The 19,178-nt window shown below is 43.6% G+C and overlaps 1 long non-coding RNA gene across 2 annotated transcripts; it reads left to right on the forward strand.

The window, feature by feature from the left end:
• The first annotated feature begins 2,894 nt into the window (after window positions 1–2,894).
• Window positions 2,895–17,694, forward strand: LOC143781108 (uncharacterized). 2 transcript variants are annotated; one of them, XR_013216564.1, is made up of 3 exons: window positions 2,895–3,505; window positions 4,669–4,776; window positions 17,561–17,694. It is a non-coding gene; the product is annotated as an uncharacterized LOC143781108 (long non-coding RNA). The 2 variants fall into 2 exon arrangements; XR_013216563.1 differs by lacking the exon at window positions 17,561–17,694 and adding an exon at window positions 14,923–14,969.
• Window positions 17,695–19,178: the final 1,484 nt, after the last annotated feature.

Consider the following 19,178-nt stretch of genomic DNA (forward strand, 5'->3'; position numbering starts at 1 on the left):
CACTGCGGATTTGGTTTTCCATAGGTTTACATGGTACTGTAAACTCAGGGAAAACTGCTGCGGATCCGCAGCCAAATCCGCAACGTGTGCACATACCCTCATCATGGGTTATTTATTGGAATTTTTGTACGAACACTTTTGTATGTGTTTATGAGCATATATTATTGATTATTTATTATTATTATTATTATCATTATTATTATTTATTATTTGAATACTGCTCTGTATTACATATAGTTTAGTATTATGTGATCTGCACCAATTACCTTGGGGTTCCCACTGTGGCTTACCCTTCAATTTTAACCTTTGTTTGTACCACTGAGACTATTGGTACGTCATTGTTATTTAATATTTATATTTCATTAGAGTTTGTACATTTTTTGATAACTTGGATTATTAGGCTATGTTCACACGTTGCTTTTTTGTTGTTTTTTTTCTGGAGCCGAAACCTGATCTCTTGGCAGTAAAGAAGCTGCAGTCAAAAAGTAGGTTTTGCTGGTTTTTTTTTTTTGCTGTTTTCTTTCTGCGTTTATGCTGCATTTATTTTCTTGCATTTTTCAGGATCCCAAAAATCAGCTTTGCTTCCACTATACAAGTATGAACAATGCGAGCTCTTAGGCTATGTTCACACGTTGCGTTTTTTAAGCCAATTTTTTAATTTGCATTTTACATTACCAGCAAAGTCTATGAGATTTCAGAAAACATTGGTTTATTTTCCTGACTGATTTGGAAAACTGCTGTGTTTTTGCAAACTGCAGCAGGTTGCTTCTTTCAGCTTTTTTAGAGTATTTCCAGTATTTTTTCACCCTTAAGAAACAATAGGTAATTCCAAAATGCAGATATCGTTTTTTTCTACGTTTTTGGTGCAAAAACCTAGTTAAATCATGCTATTTTGGGGCCACTAAACATTAACAACATGCAGAAGAGACAAGAAAAATGCAGCACTAAAAATACAGCAAAAGACACATCAAAAACTCAGCAAAACCTGCTTTTTGTAAGCAGCTGCTTTACTGCCAAGAGACCAGGCTTTGTCTGGGGAAAAAAATGCCGCAAAAACGCAACAGGTGAACATAGCCTTAGACCACAACACAAGACATGTGTGAAACCTTAAAACATTTTTTGAGAAAAAAGGGCAATTTGATCAAATTATTTAGTGGAAGAAGGTTTTAATGTCTGAAAAAAATATTCACTATTCTGAGCAAAAAAATCCATATGCGTTCATTCAAAAATACACATTTGCAAATGTAAAATCAGAAGGGGGTGGAGAGTTGAATTGGTCAGGCATAGTTTTCCTAACACATTGGCAGAGCAATGAGTTGGTTGGGCATTGTTAGGCCTTGTTCACACGATCCTTTTTTCGCTGCGGATTTTTCAGGTCCTGATTTGTGAAAACCGCAGTGCAAAACCTGCGGTGGTTTTCACTGCGGTTTTCAGTCCTTTTTCTACTGCGGATTCCACTGCGGGTTTCCAGCTGCATTTTCCTATTGGTGCAGGTGGAAACCCGCTGCGGAATCCGCAGAAAGAATTGACATGGTACTTATTTTTTTCCGCAGAAAATCAGCGCGGATTTTCCAGCGGAAAAAAGGATCGTGGGAACAGCGTTTTTTTTTTTCCATAGGGTAACATTGTACTGTACCCTGCATGGAAAAAGGATGCGGATCCGCAGCTGCAAATCCGCTGCGGATCCGCAGCAAAAACCGCATCGTGTGAACATAGCCTCAAATTTCACAAACTGGTTAGGCATTGCTTACTTTCACTCATTGGTTATTCTTGAAATGGTCAGACATTGTTTACTTTCACACATATCACTAATGTAATTAAGCTCTACTAATCCTAACTGCCATGCTCATGTGATGATACCAAGACATTTTGGTTAAAACTTTGGAAAATCACAAAAATAAATGGGTTTCATATCCTGCGGTACCTGCTTTTGTTCACTAAAAATGCCACAAAAATTGATGGCAACATTTTTTGATGTGTTTTTACACTTACTCATTGCCTTATATGGGTGAAAAAACACTGCAAAAACTCTGAAAGTATGAACATGCTGCAGTTTTCAAAAGCAGAGCAGTTTTACAATTCAATCAGGAAACAAAAAAAAGTGCATGCATGAGATTTATGAAATCTCATAGCTTTTGCTGATACTGAAAAATCAGCTTTTAATTTGCAGAAAAAAATGCTGTAAAAACTTTTTTATTTGGTTATATTTATTGCATTATTATTACTTCCTAGGATAACAATTCTTAGTCTCAGTGAAAGAATTCCGTAGATCTTGTGATTTTATAGACGTTTTATTAGTGTAGATTTTTTTAATACCACAAGAGGGTGCCATCAGATTTCTTTTTGGGAAAAAACATGACTATGGTATTAGACTGGTTTAACTAGTGTCCAGATCTTTACATGTATGGTAGAAAATGATTCCACCCTGAGCAGATTCAATGCATGATTGTCTTAGACCTACTGTATGTCTGACAAAGAATAATTAGATTGTGCCCCTCTGGGAGAATGAATAATAAGAAAATCTTAGTATCGCACTGTGAAAGTAATGAGCAACAGATAATACTATTTAATTGTTTGTAACTTATGCCAGGCCTATGAAAATGTACAGACAAAAATCAGCCTATGATTTCTGTTGCAGAAATATTTCAAAATTTTTATGTAACTGCCTTATTGACAGTTGAATTATTTCACAATTGCACAGATTTTATAATTCATTTAATACAGGTGGGAAAGCAAGGATTCTGCTATCATTGCAGTATGTGAAAGTTTATCTGTATTAAGTAGCACATTCACTTTCTCAAGACATATTTAGAATTTGCGTTGCTGAAAAACAAGAAAAGATAAATTCCCATAACTGTGTTCTGCCGTCAAGGGCATAACTGGAGTCACAGAACCTCGTAAACAAGACTCCTCCAGTATTCTCGCTTCCGGCTGACAAAGCATGGAACCGCAGTTACTCTGACAGCGCTGTAATGCAACTTGGATTCAGTTTAGCCTCAAATGCTGCTACGCACACCATTCCGATTCCACAATGAAAGAGAGTTAAGTATTAGACTGCCTCTCTTGTAAATTTTAAGGACTGATGCAGCCTGGACCCCACAGTTATGTTTGGAGATATTCTTTGTTGGTTAGTGTTGACCCTGTTGCAATGGATATACTACCTGGTTACTTATAGTAAGTAGTTTTTTTTATCTTCTTTTGAAATCCAACTAGAGGCTACAGCGGGGTCCAGAAGTAAAGGTAGACCTTTGCAGGAGAGGCTTGTAATGAGGACCACGGCGGCACATAGCCAGATTGCCCTCATTACTCATGGCATCCTGGGCAAGCAACAGTAGGGAATGGCAGTGGAGCCACAAGAAACCATCCTCAGCTTCCTGCCCGACGCTTTCTCAGTGATGCAGGTGCACGTAGCGTGATGACATCAGTAAACTGCAGTCCTGAGTCATTTAGAAAGTACCTGGGAAGAAGAGGAAAGAAGCAATGCCACAGGGGAACATCTGGAGCGGTGAGTGAATTTTTTTTCCCAACAAACTTGGGAGAAAATGATGAGGGGGAGTAGGAGAGAGTTGCAATAGGAGAAAGGGGTAGTAGAGGATGGCATCAGGGATTTATGATGAACAGGGGGGATTTTAGAGGTGAATTTATCATGAATTATGGGGTGGAGGAGGATGCTAAGTTTCAGATAGCATCCTTCTCACCCCTCAATTCATTATGAGACCTGATTGTGTCTTCTCCCACCCACACCAATTGATTATGACTCAATCAGGGTCTTATAATAAATTGGGGGGTGGGGTAAGAGGGAATAAGGGGGAAAAGACACTTTATAATGAATTTGAGGGTGGGAGAAGTTGATATCAGAGACTTATAATGAATAGGGGAGGTGAAGAACGTTATATGGGGTTTTATAATAAATAGAGGGATAGAGAAGATGCTAACAGGGACTTATAATTAATTGAGGGGCTGTGAGAAAATGTTATCATGCGACTAGCATCCTCCCCCACCCCCCAATTCATTATAAGTGCATGATAACATCCTCCCACAACCCCCAATTCATTATAAAACTCTGTATAACATCTTGCACCTCCCCGTATTTATTATAAGCCCCTGATAGACTCTTCTACCAAACTCCAATTCGTTCTAAAGCCCTGATAATGTCTTCTTACACCCCTCAATTCATTATGACTCTATCAGGGAGTTATGCGCTTTTGTTAAGTATCCACACTCATTAGTATGGATTAAATTTGCTGTGAAAACACTGTAAGAACTTACTTGCTGCATATTTAATGTGCTGCAATACTGCAAAGAAACAATAAGTATAATGTGCAAATGTGATTTAAGAAATCTCATTAACTTTGCTGCTCCTGTACAATGCTGCATATTTTCTGCAACAAATCCTTGTGGAAACAAAATGAAACAAAAATGCAATATGTGCACATAGCCTTAAAAAATGGGATGGAGAGTCACCATGACTGAGTAATTTTTATTTACTGGGCAAGAAAATTATTATTATTCAGGGGCACAGCGCTGGTGAAATATATTTTGAATGGTGAGTAACTAATAAGATATTAATGGTGTAGTTCATATTTGTATTCAGAAGCGGAGTGTGGCAGATATTTTATTAAGGAGACAAATGTATATATACAATATATGGGACCTTGTTATTTTCAGGGCTGCGGAGATCAGTGTGAGAATATAAGTTTTGGCTGGAAGATATCGACATGAAGGTCTAACCAGATGGAGAAGACATAATGGAAAACTACTCTAATCAGAGGAAATGTCAGTAATACTTCACTGGATGTAAATTGTATTCTTTATCTATACTGAATGACTTGGAGTTCTTTGTAAAAAAAAACAAAACCCTCTCCCTTAGGCTATATTTACACATTACTGTGGTATGTCGGTATGTGTGTGCCTTGCCACGGACTTATTGATTTGTATAGATCCACATGCATACAATGACTGAAACTGTTCGCATAACCATCAAGAAGCTTCTTACAACTTTCAACTGGATTTTTGGACCACTCTTCTTTTGCAAACTGCTCCAGGACTCTCATATTTGAAAGTTGCTTTCTCCCAAGAGCAATTTTAAAGGGAACCTGTCACCCCGTTTTTTGAAGATGAGCTAAAAATAGCGTTAAATGGGGGCAGAGCTGGGCGTTACATTAGTGTCTTTGTGTGCCTTTATTACCCACCTATGCTGCCGAAATACCTTTGTAAAGTCGCCGTTTTCTGCTGTCACTCACGCTGGTCTGGTCCTATGGGCGTGGTGACAGCGCTGTTTCTCCCCCAGAATCCTGCTCATCATTACGTTGGTGGCGTAGTGGTGTGCGCATGCCCAAAAGGCTAATCCACTGCCCAGGTGATGAAAAACAGCGCGATCTTCGCTATTCAGCCGTTTACCGGTGGGCGCGGCCATCTTTCCTGTGGCCGCGCGTGTGCAGATGGAGCGCTCTGCTGCCCGGGGCTTCAGGAAAATGGCCGCCGCGATCTCCATCTGCACACGGTCGGAATCCCGTGGCCATTTTCCTGAAGCCCCGGGCAGCAGAGCGCTCCATCTGCACACGCGCGGCCACAGGAAAGATGGCTGCGCCCACCGGTAAACGGCTGAATAGCGCAGATCGCGCTGTTTTTCATCACCTGGGCAGTGGATTAGCCTTTTGGACATGCGCACACCATTACGCCACCAACGTAATGATGAGCAGGATTCTGGGGGAGAAACAGCGCTGTCACCACGCCCATAGGACCAGACCAGCGTGAGTGACAGCAGAAAACGGCGACTTTACAAAGGTATTTCGGCAGCATAGGTGGGTAATAAAGGCACACAAAGACACTAATGTAACGCCCAGCTCTGCCCCTATTTAACGCTATTTTTAGCTCATCTTCAAAAAACGGGGTGACAGGTTCCCTTTAAGATCTCTCCACAGGTGTTCAATGGGACTTAGATCCAGACTCATTTCTGGCCAATTCAGAGCTCTCCAGTGCTTTGTTTCCATCCATTTTTGGATGCTTCTTGAAGTATGTTTGGGGTCATTGTCCTGCTGGAAGACCCATAACATAAGATTCAGAACCAGCTTTCTGACCCTGGGGACTACATTGTATCCCAAAATCCTTTGATAATAATCAGATTTCATGATGCCTTGCGCACATTCAAGGCACCCAGAGGCAGAAAAACAACCTCAAAACATCTTTGAACAATCACCATATTTGACTGTAGGTACCGTGTTCTTTTCTTTGAAGGCTTCCTTCTGTTTTTGGTAAACAGTAGAATGACGTGCTTTACCAAAAATCTGTATCTTGGTCTCATCTGTCAACATAATGCTTTCCCAGACGGATTTTTGCAAACTGCAGTCTAGCTTTTTTTATGTCTCTGTGTCAGCACTATGGTCCTCCTGGGTCTCCTGTCATGGCATTTCATTTAATTCAAATGTCGATGGCTAGTTTGCCCTGACACTTTTGCACCCTGAGCCTGCAGGACAGCTTGAATTTCTTTGGAAGTTGATTGGCGCTGCATATCAACCATCTTGATTATCCTTTGCTTCAATCTTTCATCAATTTTTCTCTGCCGTCCACATCCAGGGAGATTAGCTACAGTGCCAGGGGTTGTAAACTTCTTGATTTTGTTGCACACCTTGGACAAAGGAACAAAAAGATCTCTGTAGATGGACTTGTAACCTTGAGATTGTTATTATTGTTCAGCAATTTTGGTTCTCAAGTCCTCAGACAGTTCTCTTCTCCTCATTCTGTTCTCTGTGCTTAGTGTGGCACACACAGGCACACAATGCAAAGATTGAGTCAACTTCTCTTTTTATCCGATTTCAGGTGTGATTTTCATATTGCACACACCTGTTACTTGCCACAGGTGAGTTTGAATGAGCATCACACGCTTGAAACAAAATTGTTAACCCACAATTTTAGAAAAGAGCTATCAATTTTATTAGGCCCATTTTTGGGGTATAGTCTCACAGACTAACATTGAAAAAGTGATGTCTGAACCCCATAGAAGGCGCTGTGTGAGCCCATTGTTCACAACTATGGCCATATGATGCAGGAAAAGACCTCAGCAGTGCTGGCAATAGCAAAAGACAGCAAACAACACTCATTATACACATTATTGAATGATAGCAGCAGCAGCAATAAAAAACTGCAAGAGTGATCCATTAAAATGAAACCCCACACAAAAAGACAAAAAAAGACATTTAGATATAAAACCAGTGGCAAACTCTACAATTGTATCAGCTACTATGGGTCCCAGAGGGTGAGTGGTACCAACTCAGGAGGAACATTTTTCTACTTGTTTAGGAAAAAGTACTTTCTGTTGTGTAACTCTACTATATGGTTTTCCAGTGTGCAAAGGCTCGAATATTTGACAATATTCTTAATTTCAAGGTTACTAATTAAGTAAAAGCAGCTAGGCAGCTGAGCATTATTATAGTTAAAGTGGTTTTCTGCTTTAAGAAATGTGGTCCCCAAACTCTTTTACATTCTTTACAAACACAGAGAGCAGTTACTCGCCATCCCCAGGTCCAGCACTTTCTGCAGCTGATACAGTCTTAGTGCTTTGGATGCAGCCATGATGTCACAATGACAGTGTGCAACACCACTGCTACCAATCGCTGAGTCACTGAGCTCAGCAGCTTGTGCAATTTATATTGGCAGAGCTGCTGAGCTCAGCGATTGGATGTAGCAGTGATATGAGCTGTTCATGTTGGATCGCCCCCAGAGTAGGGCAATGGGGTACTCAGCACCGGGTCCTTCGGTTCAGGGGATGTCACGGTGGCCCGACCCGGTCCGTGGCCCTTTGAGGGGCGTCCAATAAAGGAATAGAGTTTTTATGGTTTTGGGAAAGGTTTTTAAAGGGGAAGTTCGTGACGCCACCTGTGGTATTCGGTCAAGGTGACCGACGCTGCGGTGAGGGGTCCGCTGGGGTGATGTTATGGCAGCTAGATGGTATACCTTCCCACAGGTGAAGTGTGTCCCCAGGGCTTCCCAGAAGGGTACATGATGATGGTGGACGATGTAAGGCGCAGAGAATAACGAGGACACAAGGTTGCAGTCTCTTTTCCATTTACTGAAGACTTCAGCATCCACAGTCCAGGGTACAGACCACAGGGTAGGTAGAGTCCGGCCGGTCTGAAGGCAAATCCAGAGTCCCCTTATCCAGGTGGAAATCAGGAGCCTTCCTACTAGTGCCTGTGTGTTGTAGTCCCTCCCTGCTGAGCAACTCGGTAAGGTCCTCACAACTCTTGTAGATGTTCTAGATGTTATTTCTTCCTCTCTGTCCCCCAGATGGTATGGATAGGACAAACCCGTATGACTGATGGCCCAAGGCTTGTTTATAGGGACCCTAGAGACACCCCGACCCCCACAATTTGCCACTGTGTCTTCTTAGGTATTATGGTCGGGCAGCCAACTTGGAATTGACTATCCTGCCGGTCTCTGAAGAAATGCGTAGAGTCAATTACTCCTTCGGTGTTCTGGCCACCGGCTACGCGCCTCAGAAGGAGGCAGCCTATTTCAGGGCAGAACTCCTCCCGGTGTTATCTCCTTGTGCTGTGACTTCGTTTCTCACCCTCTACAATACAATTCTCTTCATGTCCTTTCTTAGGATGCTGCCGCACGTGGGGCAGGCGCAGCTCCGTGTCTTTCTGTCTCGCTAGGCCTCTGTCAGGATCCCACCCCTGACAGGGACCCTCTGTCTGCAGCTCAGATGTTCCTCCTTTCCCCCTGTCTGCCTGACAGGTGTTGCGTGAGCAAAGCCCAGCCAGCGTCTCTCTAACTTTCTATCCAGCCCACCAGTTTTACCCTTCTGTGAGGAGTGCCCTAGTAGATAGGAGCAAGGCTCCCCCTGGTGGTCTGGAAGATCTCCTTTGTTACCTTCAGATGTAATATCACTCACCCTGGTGGAAGAATGATATTACTGCAACGACCAGGACTCTGGGGCACTGCACTCCCCCCCGTTAAATCCAGTACTCCCGGACTGGGAAAAGAAAACAACAATACATTAGCAAAAAGACATACAAAATTTTTAAAATGGTATGAAACAAATTAATATAACAATGCTTCCCTTTATGGGAGGTGAGAACACTTGAACGTTGCAAACAAGAACATATTTACATTGTTAGCTTACTTCAGTAGACTGACCAGTTACGGATGGGCTAGCTAACTATGAAATACTATTACCCGTACAGGTATACTATCTATTAACTACTAAGTGCAATTATAAAACAATAAATTAACTTTTTCTTTATTCAAGCATAAAACAGTTATTCTTTTCTAAGTGCAAAGTCTTTTAATTAACTTCCTAAGGCTCACTAGAGGACTCACTAACCCCTACGGGTTCACTCTATTGAAATGCAGAACAGATGTCACCCCCCCTACGGGCTCACTGTATCGCTCTTTCAATTTCTGTTATCCTCAATATTATTTAAAGTACATCATCTAACATTCTATTCTTAACTACATATTATCAGCTATGTATAAACATTATTACTATCTAACTACTCAAGGCAACATTGTTTCTCTTAGGCAAAGTGCAACAAACTAACATTCCCTTTAAGAGGAAATCCAAGTCTTTTCGAGGTAGTGCAAAATAATCACATCATTAGTATACTTAAAGGCAACATGACTTGATGCGAGGGACCCGTTATGAACCTCCAAACATTGGTCTTGGGTGGGCTACAAGACGTGTAATCCTGACCCGGAATTCTGCCACACCAACGGGTTTTTCTTCAGGTCTGTAAGGCAAAGCAGTTATTTTTACAGCATAATTAACAGCAGTTTCTGTTAAGAGGCAGTCTCTGTAAAAGCCTCCTATGTAAAACCAGTAGAGAGCACCTTTAAGAAGGTGCAAACTATTTACAAGCAGTTTGTGAACCATTCACCATCCATGATTCAAATGTTCCTATTTTTTAAAACAGTGATGAACTTGTGCAAAAACATAGGATCCCTTTAAACAGGGGATCCCTTTAAAAGTTAACCCTGGACGGGTTCAAGCAGCAAACAGTTAACTATTTACATTCTTTTCAGTATTCTCTCACAGCAGGTTGCAAGGCATCAGTCGGTAGCGGACACTTCCTGACCGGGGAAGCTTTGGTTCCGTATCCTTGTCCGATGCATTGGCAATGTCTTGGGTTTGTCTCTCAGGTGTGGTCAAGTCATTAGTGGTCTGGGTTCGGATGTCAGTTTTGGTAGCAGATTCAGTAGTAGAAATGATGCACACAGTGGTGGTAGTATTGGGACTCGTCAGTTCAGAGTTAGGGTACCGTCACACATTGAAATTTCCATCGCTACGACGGTACGATTCGTGACGTTCTAGCGATATCGTTACGATATCGTTGTGTCTGACACGCTACTGCGATCAGACACCCTGCTGAGAATCGTACGTCGTAGCACATCGTTTGGAACTTTCTTTCGTCGCTTGATCACCCGCTGACATCGCTGGATCGTTGTGTGTGACAGCGATCCAGCGATGTCTTCGCTTGTAACCAGGGTAAACATCGGGTAACTAAGCGCAGGGCCGCGCTTAGTAACCCGATGTTTACCCTGGTTACAAGCGTAAACGTAAAAAAACAAACCGTACATACTCACCCGTCGGTGTCCTTCAGGTCCCTTGCCGTCTGCTTCCTGCTCTGAGTGCCGGCCGGAAAGTGAGAGCAGAGCGCAGCGGTGCTGCGCTCTGCTCTCACTGTACGGCTGCACTCAGAGCAGGAAGCAGACGGCAAGGGACCTGAAGGACACCGACGGGTGAGTATGTACTGTTTGTTTTTTTACGTTTACGCTGGTAACCAGGGTAAACATCGGGTTACTAAGCGCGGCCCTGCGCTTAGTTACCCGATGTTTACCCTGGTTACCTGGGGACTTCGGCATCGCTCCAGCGCCGTAATTGCAACGTGTGACCGCAGTCTACGACGCTGGAGCGATGATCATACGACGCTGCGACGTCACGAATCGTGCCGTCGCAGCGATGAAAATTTCAATGTGTGACGGTACCCTTAGTCTTAGCCAGGACAGCAGGTGGCGCTACTGTAGGTTCACATCGCTTAACATTCCTAGCGTACCAACCTTGCTCACTCCAATAGCGGGTGTAAGTTGCATGGTCTCCTCTGTTCAAGTTTCGGTTATGGTGTCCATCGCGGAACTGGGCTTCCACATTGTAGCTGGTAACGAAGACTTCGGTCGGTAGTCCCGGCTCCTGTATAAAGCCCCAAACCCTTTTCGGGTGAAAAGCTAATACGGTTCCTTGCTTCGCCGAGTTCTTATTACCGCGTTTGGTCTTAGGCTTCTGCTCCTTACGTTGAGCATTAAGTTCTGTCTCTTTTCGGTTTTTCCAGTGTGAAATTAGGCATTGTTTATACTGTTCCCAGGTGAGCACTGCAATATAGGAACCCTCCTGTTTGGACCCGTCCAATTTGGTCTTTGGAGCGTCACATTTGAAAATCACCTCCTCGGAGCTCACGTCTAACGGTTCGCCCATAGATGTCGGTAACGGTGGCAGTATCCCTTCCATCATGCCGAGAGCTGTCACGACTAACTCGGCAGCGGGTGATTGGTCACAGTCAGGGCAGGGAGCGGCCACTGGAGCAGGATCGGTTGGTGGGGCAGGGGCGTTTTCCATACCTGCGTCTGATATGGTTCCACCGATGTCGATCCGCTCCGCTGATAAGGACGCTGGAGTCTGCTGCTGCTCGGACCACGGTTCTTCCAATGCGATCTTCTTGCACAGCTGCGACTTCCATTTCTTCGCTGCTGTCGGCTCCGCATCTGGGAGTTGGGGGCTCAGCTCCTCCACCGGCGGATCCAAGAAGTCTGGATCCACCAGCAACGGCAAGTTCGGGTTCGCCTCTGGTTGACTGAGAGGGTCCTGGGTCACTTCGTCATCGCTCAGGTACCCGCTGGTCACCATCCCCGCCTCGGGGTCTGCGGCCGCACATGCACGCTGCTCCTCCATTTCCTGGGGGTGGAGCTCCTTCTTGGCTTCGGGGCACATCGTCATCTCGTAGCAGTAGTTGGAGGGGGTGGTCGTCACTTCTGGTGCCACTTTGATAGTCTCCTCCCATATCGGCATGCCCTTCTTCTTCTCCTGCGCTCCTCATGGCGTTGTAATGGCTGCAGTTTTGGCAGGAATTTTGGCGGCAAATGGCAATACACAGTCTTTAAGCAAATCACAAATACAGTTCTGGCACAGTTCTTAGGCGCACATGACCCGATTTTCAGGCTTAAGTAGATCCTGTTCATGATGCCAAGATGGATCGCCCCCCAGAGTAGGGCAATGGGGTACTCGGAACCGGGTCCTTCGGTTCAGGGGATGTCACGGTGGCCCGACCCGGTCCGTGGCCCTTTGAGGGGCATCCAATAAAGGAATAGAGTTTTTATGGTTTTTGGAAAGGTCTTTAAAAAGGAAGTTCGTGACGCCACCTGTGGTATTCGGTCAGGGTGACCGACGCTGCGGTGAGGGGTCCGCTGGGGTGATGTTATGGCAGCTAAATGGTATACCTTCCCACAGGTGAAGTGTGTCCCCAGGGCTTCCCAGAAGGGTAGATGGTGATGGTGTATGATGTAAGGCACAGAGAATAACGAGGACACAAGGTTGCAGTCTCTTTACCTTTTACCGAAGACTTCAGCCTCCACAGTCCAGGGTACAGACCACAGGGTAGGTAGAGTCTGGCCAGTCCGAAGGCAAATCCAGAGTCCCCTTATCCAGGTGGAAATCAGTAGCCTTCCTACTAGTGCCTGTGTGTTGTAGTCCCTCCCTGCTGAGCAACTCGATAAGGTTATCACAACTCTTGTAGATGTTCTAGATGTTATTTCTTCCTCTCTGTCCCCCAGATGGTATGGATAGGACAAACCTGTATGACTGATGGCCCGAGGCTTGTTTATAGGGACCCTAGAGACGCCCCGAACCCACAATTTGCCACTGTGTCTTCTTAGGTATTATGGTCGGGCAGCCAACTTGGAATTGACTGTCCTGCCGGTCTCTGAAGTAATGCGTAGAGTCAATTACTCCCTCGGTGTTCCGGCCACCGACTATGCGCCTCAGAAGGAGGCAGCCTATTTCAGGGCAGAACTCCTCCCGGTGTTATCTCCTTGTGCTGTGACTTCGTTTCTCACCCTCTACAATACAATTCTCTTTGTGTCCTTTGTAAGGATGCTGCTGCACATGGGGCAGGCGCAGCTTCGTGTCTTTCTGCCTCGCTAGGCCTCTGTCAGGATCCCACCCCTGACAGGGACCCTCTGTCTGCAGCTCAGATGTTCCTCCTTTCCCCCTGTCTGCCTGACAGGTGTTGCCTGGGCAAAGCCCAGCCAGCGTCTCTCTAACTTTCTATCCAGCCCACCAGTTTTACCCTTCTGTGAGGAGTGCCCTAGTAGATAGGAGCAAGGCTCCCCCTGGTGGTCTGGAGTGTGAAGTGTGGTGTATGGTTTGTGATACCTGGTAGGAAGATCTCCTTTGTTACCTTCAGACGTAATATCACTCCCCCTGGTGGAAGAATGACATTACTGCAACGACCAGGACTCTGGGGCGCTGCAATGTGGCATTACCAGTTATACCTGCAGCCAAAATAATTAGACTGGAGAAGCAGTAGAAAGCCAGGGGTGTACCTGGGGAGTGTGAGTACCTGCTCTGCTATATTAAGCATATAAAAGAGTCTGGGTCCACATTTCTTAAAGTGTCTATGGTAAGCTTTATTTTGCTATGGCCATCTTTAATATGGGACAAGCACACTGGGGAGCCAAGGGCCCACCAGTAACACTGACTTTGGGGGCCCACTTGCATACAAATATTACACTACCCTCGTTCACACATTTACCTATATCTCTATATCAGTGTTCCCCAACTCCGGTCCTCAAGAGCCACCAACATGTCTTGTTTGCAAGATTTCCATAGTATACATTGTAATACATTGTAATACATTGGGTAGTTTGATTAATGAATGATGAGATGTTGCGTTTTTCTACACAAAATCAATTGAATTATGCCCAGTACAAAATCAATTGAATTATGCCCAGTACTGCTCATACAGTGGGGATAGGGGCCCAGATCTGCACAGGGGCCCACCGTGGGATTCCCCTGTTACCCTATGGGCCAGTCCGAGCCTGGACAAGCTCATGACAGAAGTCCAGTAGCTGACACTGCCATCTTTGAGAACATCTTGATCACTGTCTACACTTTCAGTAGAGCTGTACATGAGCGTGGCTCTTTGTCAAAAACAAAGTGTAAGGGAAATGTGTTTACATGGAGTTGAGTCTACCCTACTCAAACTACTTCTGCCAGGGGCGGACAGTCACAGCTTGGGGCCCCTGTGCAAGAAATGTGTCTGGGCCTCCCTCCCTGCCAGTCATGCTGCTTTTCATGTAGGCTATCTGGTAACGGGACCCCCGGGACCTTGGGCTCAAAGCAACAGGCAAGAATTCCCTCATGATTACCACCCTGCAAGCAGGGGTGTACATAAGAGTTCACATGGCACCATAGCAAAAGTTCTATTTTGGCCTCCTACACCTCTAAAAAAAAATATGTTTTTTTTTTTACTGAGATGGACATACAGAATATATAATCTTCGTTAGCATTTGGTTCTGCTGGTTCCAGCGCAGTCATACCTGTAGTCAGGTGACAACTAGTGTCCGCTATGTCAGTGAATAGAGCACCACAGACATGGCTAACACGGTAGTTGGCATATGACAGCAAGTGTGCAAAGCGCATTCTCATGGTTATGTGATAAGTGATAACTACTGGAACCAGCAGAGCCCGACCATGTATATATTATATAACATTATATGTCTGGTATCTGGTAATATACTAAAAATAAATATGTGGAGTAGTGTAGTAGACGGCACTATTCCATAGAATGGTACCCTGTAAAAACACGTACTCAAAACATTTACATTTTTTTTACAATGAATGTTGAAACCACTGTATGGTATCCATAGGAGGCAACTGTGTAACATATGCATCATGGTGAATACGCTGAATAGAGGCCTGTGAGTCCTTGACTGGTGTCACAGGTAGGTGTCGCTGTGTGTTTTTCCCCCAGGATGAGCACGTAGGCTTATTGAGGCCATGGGAGTGCATTGCAGTCACAGGCATAGCTGTGATTGCAATTGTGAGGCAATGACCGATGTCACAGGTAGGGGTTGCTGTTTGTTTCCCCAAGGATGGGCACAGAGATGTATGGAGGCCATAAGAGTGCATTACAGTCACAGGCATAGCTATGATTGCAATGCAGAATAAAAATAAGTGTTAGTCTTGGGCATGCTAGTGTCCAGGGCAGAGTTGGGAAAACCTGCACTGGGGTTTTTGTGTTTTGAAACAGACTGCAGGATGGTAGTTGTACAGTCCGTTTCATTCCAGGCCTGGGTTTTCCATGTGGCTGAAGGCCACAGATCCCAGTTAAAATACCTGCAGTAAAGGGTTTCAGTGTGTCAGGGTCAGTATCAGTCTGGAGTATGCTAGAGTACAGAGTAGTCGGCTCTGCAGCGCTCCACCTGTGTGAGGCAACACAGAAACCACCGGAGACTAGACGGAGGTGGACATGACTTGGGGATGGGTGGACCGAGAACTCCTGCAGCTTTTGTTTGTATTGCGGTGTAGATTTTAAAAAAGTGTTGTTGCTTTAAGAGGAAGTTTAGATGTTTGTGCCTGGTGTATTACTGTGAGGAGGGTGGGGCTTATATAGGGGAGGCAACTCTGGCTCTCCCTCTTTCTCTCACAGGATGGACAGGAGGAAACATTACCCGCACTCCCGCCATGTTTATAATCTTTGTCCTTAAACTTTTTAATTATTGCTTGTATAATGATAAATGTTTTATTGTATTTTTGATTTTGTCATTGTATATCTTGTACCAGGTTCAATTGTATATTGGCTATAAAGAGTTATTATTTGTGGTAACCTTCTAAGCCCAAGGGGAGGGCAATCCTTCAGCCATGGTTCCCTGGAGGTTTCCTCCACAGGGGGTTTACCTCTCCTGAGTGCTGTAGGATGACTCTTTGTGAGTCGGGGGTTGCCAAGTTTAGTCCCATTAATGCTTTTGCAGGGACCTCTAGTTTTTAATTTTAGAAAAATGATTTAATTATTAAAAAAAAAAAAAAATGTCAAATGAGACTTGGAATTTATAACCCGTCACGGCTTTGCAGTTTAGGAGTCAGGTGGAAGTTGCAGACAAGTTAAGGTGGACTCATTTTAACTAATAGAGGATGTAAAACCTCATGGTGGTGAGCAGGCTCGGCTTTGGTGGCCAGCCTCAAGGACGTTGTAATGGTAACATCAATCAGGGGCGGGCACAGTGGTTAAGCACAGGAGTGAGGATAATAGGGTCATTGGAGCCCTGAAAGTTTACTGGCTCCTCTTGAATGGCAAGCAAGTGCGTGCTGCCCCTTTATGGCTGTTTGTCCTGGTGCTGTATGTCAGACAGCTGGGGATATCACAGTACTTGTGAATCCCAATGTACTAGCACTCCACCTGACTCCTACTGTGATTATTTAATCCTGTGATTTGAATAAAAGCTGTGGCCATTTTGACAACCAAAATAATGTGTTTTGTGTATTTATTTTAGTACCTAGGTTTACAGTAGTTATGGTGGTTTTAAGAAGGAGTGGGGTCCATCCCATATCCAAAAGCCAAGGCCAGCAGAGCCAAATAGCCAGGGGAGCTGAGACGCCTGGCACCCACAGCTTGCACAGTTGTGCAGTCGCCCACAGTAATTGGTCAGAGGAGGACTGGCATGTTTAGTGACAGGAAACTGAAGGATTTCATGTACTGTGGAAAGCTGTGAGTAAAGAGACATTAACACGATGGTGCAGTCGCCCATGGCAACAAGTCAGAGGTGGACTGATCTGTTTAGTGACTGTAATCCGGAGTATATGGTTCCCAGCAGCAATCCCGAGGATACCAGGTACTATGTACTGCTGTGAATCGGTCTTTAACGATGCATACTTGTGAGAATTGGACATTAGTGCTGTGAGTTTGTACATTAAAGAGACTTTTGCTTTGAACTTTGTTGGGTCACTGCCTCATCACTGCAAAAGTGTGCTACCGCTGCACTATAGGTCATATCGCGATGATCAGGGATAACTTACTGACTTTTGGGGGACTGACCACTGTGATCCCAGCAATCCTGAGAAAAAAAAACAGGAAGCTTGGCATGAAGGTAATCCTGGCAACCTATAAATAAGCCAGGAACACGCATCCATGGATACCAGCAACATGGCCAGACATATTAATGTGGAAATCCTGATTGCTCAGGTGCAGGAGAGGCCTGAAATCTGGGACCAATGCAACCCCAACTATGCGAACCGTAATAAAAAGGATGCAGTATGGCGACGCATATGCTGCCAGATGTTTTCCAATTATGAGGAAAGTCCACGTGAGGTGCAGCAGTACATTAGCAAGTGAAAAAATATATACTACATAAAGTGTAAATTCATTATTCCACATGAGGTTATTTCTAATATCTGGCATGCTTGGTAATACACACATAGCAAACTGTACACGAGTTTATACTCTAATCAATCAATAAAAACGCAAACAAGGTGATCATAGTTAGATTTATTTATTGTGTTACTTTGCAGTGGCTGATGTTACAGGATGGAAAGGCAACAGGAAAATTTCCAGCATCAGAAGAAAACGTGCTTTAGATGGATTAAGGGTATACGCACACGTTGCAGATTTGCCTGTGGAATTTTCTGTGCAGATTCTGCATCTCTTGGCAGAAAACGCAGGTAAAAATCAGTGCAGATTTAATGCATTTTTATGCATTTTAGGTGCATTTTTGATGCAGATTTTCATGCGTTTTTTTTTCATGCGTTTTTTTTTCATGTGGATTTGTATGTGTTTTTGTAGGATAAATAAAGATATATTATTTAACCAAAAAAAAGAATTGTGATGTCATTTCTTGTCCAACCTCTTCATTTACATACTCCATTGAAGACTAATGTTTACACACTCAGATAGATAGATAGATAGATAGATAGATAGATAGATAGATAGATAGATAGATAGATAGATAGATAACACTGGTCAACAGCATTTTTGGTGCCAAAGATATTTCATCGAATTTAGGATATTTTTGGGGTGCTAATTCTGAATATGTCATCAGTTTTGCCAGATTGGCTCAAGTTTTTGAGATTTTTGGTATCTTATTTATAGCACTTGTTGGTAAATGCGACGCATCATCTCATTAATTTCTTTGGATTAGTACTTGAACTGAGCAGTTCTCAATATAGTTTTGTGTTAATTAGTGTTCTAAAAGTTTGTTCATAGCTTGATTTTTGCACTAACTTTATGTTGTTGTCTGTTTTCCAGTGAAAAGCATGAACTCATCAAGAAGAAGTTGTCTTAACGATCCAGACTCATTCTGTTACATTTGTGGTGAATACACACTGCCAAAACATAGAAGAAACATAACAGACTTCGTAAAAAAAGTGTATTTTGCCTATTTTGGGGTTATGCTTGGGGACCAAGACAAGTTTTGGGCACCACACATAGTGTGCAAAGCATGTATCGAATTATTACGAAAATGGAGCAAAGGACAAAGAAAAAGCTTCAAATTTGGTGTTCCAATGGTGTGGAGAGAGCCAAAAAATCATCATGATGACTGTTATTTATGGTAAACACAGGTACAGGCACATCTTCACAATGAGGGACAGGCCTTCTTGCAGATTCCATGTTACTCCCATTTTCGTTTCTTATGCTTATTGAATCCTTGCACTTGCACTGCACAGAAATAACAGTCATCATGATGATTTTTTGGCTCTCTCCACACCATTGGAACACCAAATTTGAAGCTTTTTCTTTGTCCTTTGCTCCATTTTCGTAATAATTCGATACATGCTTTGCACACTATGTGTGGTGCCCAAAACTTGTCTTGGTCCCCAAGCATAACCCCAAAATAGGCAAAATACACTTTTTTTACGAAGTCTGTTATGTTTCTTCTATGTTTTGGCAGTGTGTATTCACCACAAATGTAACAGAATGAGTCTGGATCGTTAAGACAACTTCTTCTTGATGAGTTCATGCTTTTCACTGGAAAACAGACAACAACATAAAGTTAGTGCAAAAATCAAGCTATGAACAAACTTTTAGAACACTAATTAACACAAAACTATATTGAGAACTGATCAGTTCAAGTACTAATCCAAAGAAATTAATGAGATGATGCGTCGCATTTACCAACAAGTGCTATAAATA

The sequence above is a fragment of the Ranitomeya variabilis genome, chromosome 6 (genome assembly GCF_051348905.1).
Source record: "Ranitomeya variabilis isolate aRanVar5 chromosome 6, aRanVar5.hap1, whole genome shotgun sequence".
NCBI classification, from domain to species: domain Eukaryota; kingdom Metazoa; phylum Chordata; class Amphibia; order Anura; family Dendrobatidae; genus Ranitomeya; species Ranitomeya variabilis.